Raw genomic sequence first — 6,177 nt, 5'->3', positions numbered from 1 at the left:
AACAGGAATTTTGGGGAGTTAAAAGGGGGATCTGCAGCCTTTATAAGCCATAGGAAAAAGGAACTCTGGGACCCTTTCCCCTCCCCACATGGGAGTCCATTCCATGGGACTCTTTCCCTCTCCCCATGTGGAGTCTGTACTTGTTCTTCAAAAAATCTCCACCTTTGCTATACCACCTTCTGTCCGTGGATTCATTCTTTGATTCCAGCGGACGAAGAATCCGGGTTCCAGTCCAAAAATTCTGTTTCACCAGGATGAGGCCAGAGAAAACCAGGTGTCCAATACATCCTCCTCTTGCTGGAGACTGATCTTCAGGGGACACTCCAAACTCCTTGACTGCCTTCTCACAGGCCTCAGCCTTGCTGTGCCCACTCACCCAGTACTGCCAGTCGGGATCCTCAGAGGGGAGTGGAGTGGGGGGGAGGGGAGCGGCTGGGTCGTAGACAGTGACAAAGTAGGCTGAGATGCAATGGCCCCACCACCACAGCTGCGGGAGATGCACCAGTCCTGGATGTTGTCCATCCAGGCTGGCCACGTCAGCTGATTGGCCTTGGGCAGAATGCAGAGGTGGCCCTGAGCCCCGGCTGCACTGGCTGCCTGGGCCATCTCTCCACAGTGCAGGTACCACTGCGGCCGCAGCAGGGGCTCCACCACGTCCTAGGATCGGTTGCAAAGCGGCACCACCATGGGGTTGTCCTTGATGCCACCTAATAGTACCCACTCCTTCAGCGCCACCAGCACCGCCTTCCAGGCCTCAAACCTGGGCAGGCCCAGGAAAGCGGGGCACATTGACCAGGGCCCATCAGGAGTCCATGATGCTGATGGCCTCCAGACCGTGCCTCTGCCCAACCTCGTGGTCTTTCTGGTCATGTGAAGGGAGGATCTAAAATCATCAAAGATGTGAGACAGGAATTGGGGAGATGGGGTGGGGATAGGATCATGCTCCTCCCCTTCAGATACTAGTATCTGGGATCTTTGGGGTGCACAGCTACAGCCACATTTCCCAGAATTGTCTCCATGCAAGTTGTCCCTCTCTGAGCCTTGGACCTTGCAAGCAAAGGAGATGAGGACCCCAAACTCCACCTTTTCCTTGTAGCCAGGCACGGAGCGCAGTGTTCGGCTCCTCAGCTCCTTCTTGTCCACCTCGATGTCGGAGATGGCAGTGTTGAGGGTACAGGACCAGTTGACAAGGTGGGTACTGCTGTAGATGACTCCTTCCTCACGTAGCTGGACAAAGGCCTCTGTCACAGCTGTGGACAGTTGGGGGTTCATGATGAAACAGGCTTGATCCCAATCCCAGGAGATGCCGAGCTTCTGTAGCTGGTGGTAAATCTGGTCCCCTTTCTCCTCCTTCTACTTCCAGACCTCCCGCAGAAAGGTCTCACAGCACAGCTGGTGGGGGTGGGCTGCTGCTCGCGCCAGAGCTTCTTCTCCCGGAACATTTGGATGTCAATGCCCACATGGTCACAACCAGGGTTCCACAGGTGGTCTCCCCACGCATGCGGTCCCCTCAGGTCAGAGAACCTGGATGGCATTGGTGAGCACGTGGCCCAGGTGCAGGGAGCCTGTCACGTTTGGGGGTGGAATGCACATCATGAAGATGCCCCGTGGATTAGGTGCTGACAGCTGGAACATCCATACTCTGGCTTGAAGAAGCCCTGCTGTTCTCACCAAGGCACCAGGCTGCCTCCAGTACCCAGGGCTGTAGGAGTTGGGCGTAGGGCCACTGATACCTTCCTATTCCCCAGGGGGGTTGGGAGATCATAGGTAATAACTCCAGGATCCTGCTTCTCCCTTTCCTCTGGTTTTGGTTTCTTCTGCTCCCTGGACAATGGTTGCTGCTGTTGGACCTTCTGCTTCTGTTGGAATTTCTCTAGCTTCTTTCTTTCTTTGCCTCTTTCTTGAGTTGAGCAGGTTTCTTTGAAGGTGCAGTAAGACTCAGAGACTGGCTGTTGGAAGAGAGGCCTGGCTCCTGAATACAGAACCACCTCTCCCAGCACCCCCAGAATTCTGGTTGCTGGACACAAGTGATGAACCAGCGAGTGTCATTACCCCAGATCCTGCGCAGAGGGTTCCAGGACTTATGGGAAGGGCAGCAGCAAGGCTGTGCGCCAGGTCAGCCAGAGTTGGAGCCTCCCCAGCCAGATAGGTGTGTTGCCACTCTTCCAAGGGGCTCGAAGCCCTTCCCAGAGCCCCCAGTGCAGCCTGGGGGTCCTAGACAGAACTGCTGAGTCCCAAGGTGGGCAGCGTTGCCCCACAGGCAGCTGGTATTAGCTCCGTGTTGGTGTAACTGACCCACTGTTGGAGGAGGATGGCTGCCTGGCTGCCCCTAGTGCCCCAGGCCTGCAGGCCACAGCAGCTGGGCCATTGCACTGCCCCCCCCACACCCAGAGCCCACCGGGCCCCTGATCCAGGGCAGGAGGGTCGGGGGAGGGACTCCTGCTCACTAGAGGCAGCTGAAGACAGATCAGGCAGGCAGATCAGGCAGCTGGGACTGTGGGCAGTTCCCTGGGTGACCCTGGCTCCCTGGGGCCGAGGCCTGAGCTGTTGATATCCATGTCCACTGTTTTTAATTGTGTGGCTGAGCCAAGTAAAGTGACTTGTTTAGAGATACAAAAGAAGGCAGGCACATAGAAAGAGAAAGAAACAACAGTCAGAGAGAAACATCTCTCTGGGGTCCTTATGACTTTCAAATACCTGGTTTTAGTCTGTGAGATTGAACTGCATTCTTGCTACCGTGTTTTATGAGGCACCAACATATCCTTAAGACACATCATCATTTTTTTCTGGGATTAATGCTATCTGTGGTTAAGAAAAGGTGTCTAACCAAGTAAATAATGTATGAGTTCAACCACTGAAATTTTGAAAACCAAGGAGTAAGAGGTGTGGATTCAAGGATGGCACTGCCAACAGAGATTTATTTATGAAATGAACAGTCTACACTTCCTAGAGTTCTAACAGAATTATTTTGAGAATAGTGCTCACTAACTGGATAACCTTAGAAATCTTATTGCCTCAATTTTCCCATCTGTACAATAGTTATGGTAATCAGACCCACCTAGCAGAGCTATCATGAGAGTTAAATGAGTTAAGGCACGTTAAGGGCTTTTAACAATGCCAAGCATAGTAAGCATTCAACTTGAGTCTAAAATTCCTTAAGCAAAACATGGGAAAAGTTTCCTTAGGACTTGGAATAGTTATAATAAAAAAATAGTATAACTGCATTGATACACTGATAATATCTATTATTTTAAAGTTTTAATTTGTAGTTATTAAATTATTTAATAAATTCTAGATTCAAGGCATGGGGCTAATCCCCTATATTGTTTATTACTAAAAACTGAGTCCATTGTAAAATTCTCAGGTCAGTTTTATTTATCTAAAAAATGGCTAGTATTTTACTTCTAATTATAATAAAATTAAATAACTTATTTTGTACCTATTTAACTGCATTGAATATCAATTTAGTGTTTACCAAAAGATAACTATTAAAAAGATACAGCTACATGGTCAAGCCTTAGTCTGTCCTATAAAATGAGACTGTGGTTAAGTGGACAAGAGAAATATTGTTCTACATGATGTCAGTGCACAGTTATACTCTGGGCCCATTATTGTTATTCTAAACACAGTTTTAATATCTGACAAGTTATGCAGTTACATGAATGAAAGGTGTGATGGATTTTATTACTTTCTCACTAAAATTTTTCAGTTACTCAGTCATATAAGGTAAGAATGTGTCATATGAGTAAAGCATAAAAGTTGAAAATAATTTTTGCTGTTTATAATATGCTATTAAATATGTAAAACATTTGTTTCATAGACAACTATGACATTGTTATTCGTATACCAAATTTAGAGTCAGGTTTTTCTTAAGATTTCTATTTATTAACAAGGTATGGAAATAGGGGAAGCTGGATATAACAACAGCAAAATGAAAATGGTTGACTTTAGTAAACTTTAATCTTTAATTTATGTTTGCCATTCTGATAATTTTCTCCATAATCTTGAAAGTAATAAAAAACTATTGAAAATTTAAAAGTAATGTCCCAAAAATTATATTTCTATTTTCAACATAAAAATTCATGGAAAAATATGTAATACCAACTCAATGTTAATTTTAAGGGATGTAAAATATATTAAAATATATTTAGAATAGAAGGATCTTTTGTTTACCTTACCTAGATACTGTAAATATGGGCATGTATTAAGAGTAGATTAAAGAAAAAAGCAAAATATATACTCTATAATTTCAGAGATAAAAGTTATCCAAATGAATACCAAATCCCTACACTTTCATCCCTATACTGCAAATAAGTCATTTCCTTTATTATTTTTTGTGTGTATATCATTTATTTTCCCCCTCTGTGAATGAAAGAAACAGACTATAAATCAAACAAATAACTTTTGCATGATAGATTATGAAAAACATTTGATCTTTGATCTTGAGAAACCATACAGCAAAATGCTTTTACTTCCTGGCAGGAGTCCCGGAATCCAAGTGTCATTCAAAGAAAATATTTTTCATGATATGGTGTTTGATCTTTTTATAAATCATTCTCTTCTTTTTACTATTGGATTTCTTTACAAGTTTTTCTACAAATAGGTTCAGAATGTTACCAAAAGGGGAAAAAAAGGAAACTAATTAAAACATGGTGTTTTCAGGACTCAGCTGTAAAATTAACTAAGACATTATAAAAAGAGAGAGAACCGAAATTAAACATGTACGGGAATTGCTCACCTTTACTGCCAGCATGCACAGAGGTTTATGTTCAGTCCCTGAACATAACCTGAGCCACCAAATCTGTGAACTTCATGAATACTTGATAAACCCATAGCAACAATACCAGAATAAAAATGCTGTTAATGTTTGCACAAGCAGAACTGCCCAAGAATTTAACTATTTCAGGCCTAAAACCAGAACACGAGTCTCCTTTTTCTTTTGATTACTAAAACTTTCAGTCACTTTCACACTCAAAAAATAAAAAATTAAAGATTTTAAAGACTTTTAAAATCTGTATCAGTTCATTTATTGCTATTTTAAATATCATTTGTTCATACTGCAATGTATAAAACTATAAGGTTATTAAAAGAATAGCCATGCAGGTAACTATATTTAGTATGTCTTTTCTGGGTATTGGGCAAATATACTTTTTACATTACAACATTAAAACTTACAATATAGAATACTCAATAAATATGCTGTGAGTAAGCCTACTGGTTTTTTAATGCATGATAGTTGATATGTTACATTTCAAATATGTATATGAGAATTATTTTACACCTATAATACTGAGAAATTTCATGAACTTTGCTCCCATTAACTTATAAAAATATTCAGACAAAAACTTTGAGAAAGCTTCATTGAGAGATATCTCTATTATAAAAACCCCATGGTTGTGATGCCATTACGGCGAATGACCAAAGACTGGTCACCAGGAGGCTGCATGCACGGCAAGGCGTGCATGGGTGGGCAGGGACTTGACTCTGGGTCCCAGGACGTAGCGGGAGTCAGTCTGGGTTCCACTGGCGCCACGGGTCTGGGTCTCTCGTGATATCACTCACTGGGCCTCTAGTAAATTCATAAGTCTTAAATGCTTATAAACATTAGTTAGTTTGTTCTTAGTGAAAATATGTATTTTTTAAATGGAGTTTTTTTAATAAGAACTTGTGAGAAATGAAACCTAGTCTCAACTTTCTGTCTACCCAAGTAGCAAACTGATTTTCTCTATGGGTCTTCATTTCTTGATTGATTAAAATACTGTAAGCCTCCTACTTAAATAAGAAAAATATTTTTGGTATCAGGAATACTACTGTAGTTACTTCTCACCTTTCAAGTTGAAGCTCGGGGACTACTTTCTCTGTAAAATTATCTCTTGGTGAGGTGTCTGGTCAGATGGTACAAAAAAATCTTGTATTGTCGAGGGTTATTTGAAAAATATAGCAATGTTTGAGGCAGATAAACTTTATGATAAGGTATAATGAGGTTAATAATCTAGAATTCTTATGACCTGGATGAGAAAGCCAAAAGCTATAGAATAAGAAAACTCATTGCTTGGTACATAGTACTTTTGGACCTAATGGGCAGAGATGAGAAATGCTGCTGCTAGAGAAATTATACTCTGTGAGGCAGGGCCAATCAATAGCTCTCAGAGAGAAGAAATTTTGAGTGCACTTGCC

General features: G+C 42.4%; 1 pseudogene; it reads right to left on the bottom strand.

Moving 5' to 3' along the window:
* Positions 1-246: 246 nt before the first annotated feature.
* LOC102434179 lies at positions 247-2,462 on the bottom strand (annotated as a pseudogene).
* Positions 2,463-6,177: the final 3,715 nt, after the last annotated feature.

The sequence above is a fragment of the Myotis lucifugus genome, unplaced genomic scaffold (genome assembly GCF_000147115.1).
Source record: "Myotis lucifugus unplaced genomic scaffold, Myoluc2.0 scaffold_3105, whole genome shotgun sequence".
NCBI classification, from domain to species: domain Eukaryota; kingdom Metazoa; phylum Chordata; class Mammalia; order Chiroptera; family Vespertilionidae; genus Myotis; species Myotis lucifugus.
This window is presented reverse-complemented; position numbering and strand designations above follow the sequence as displayed.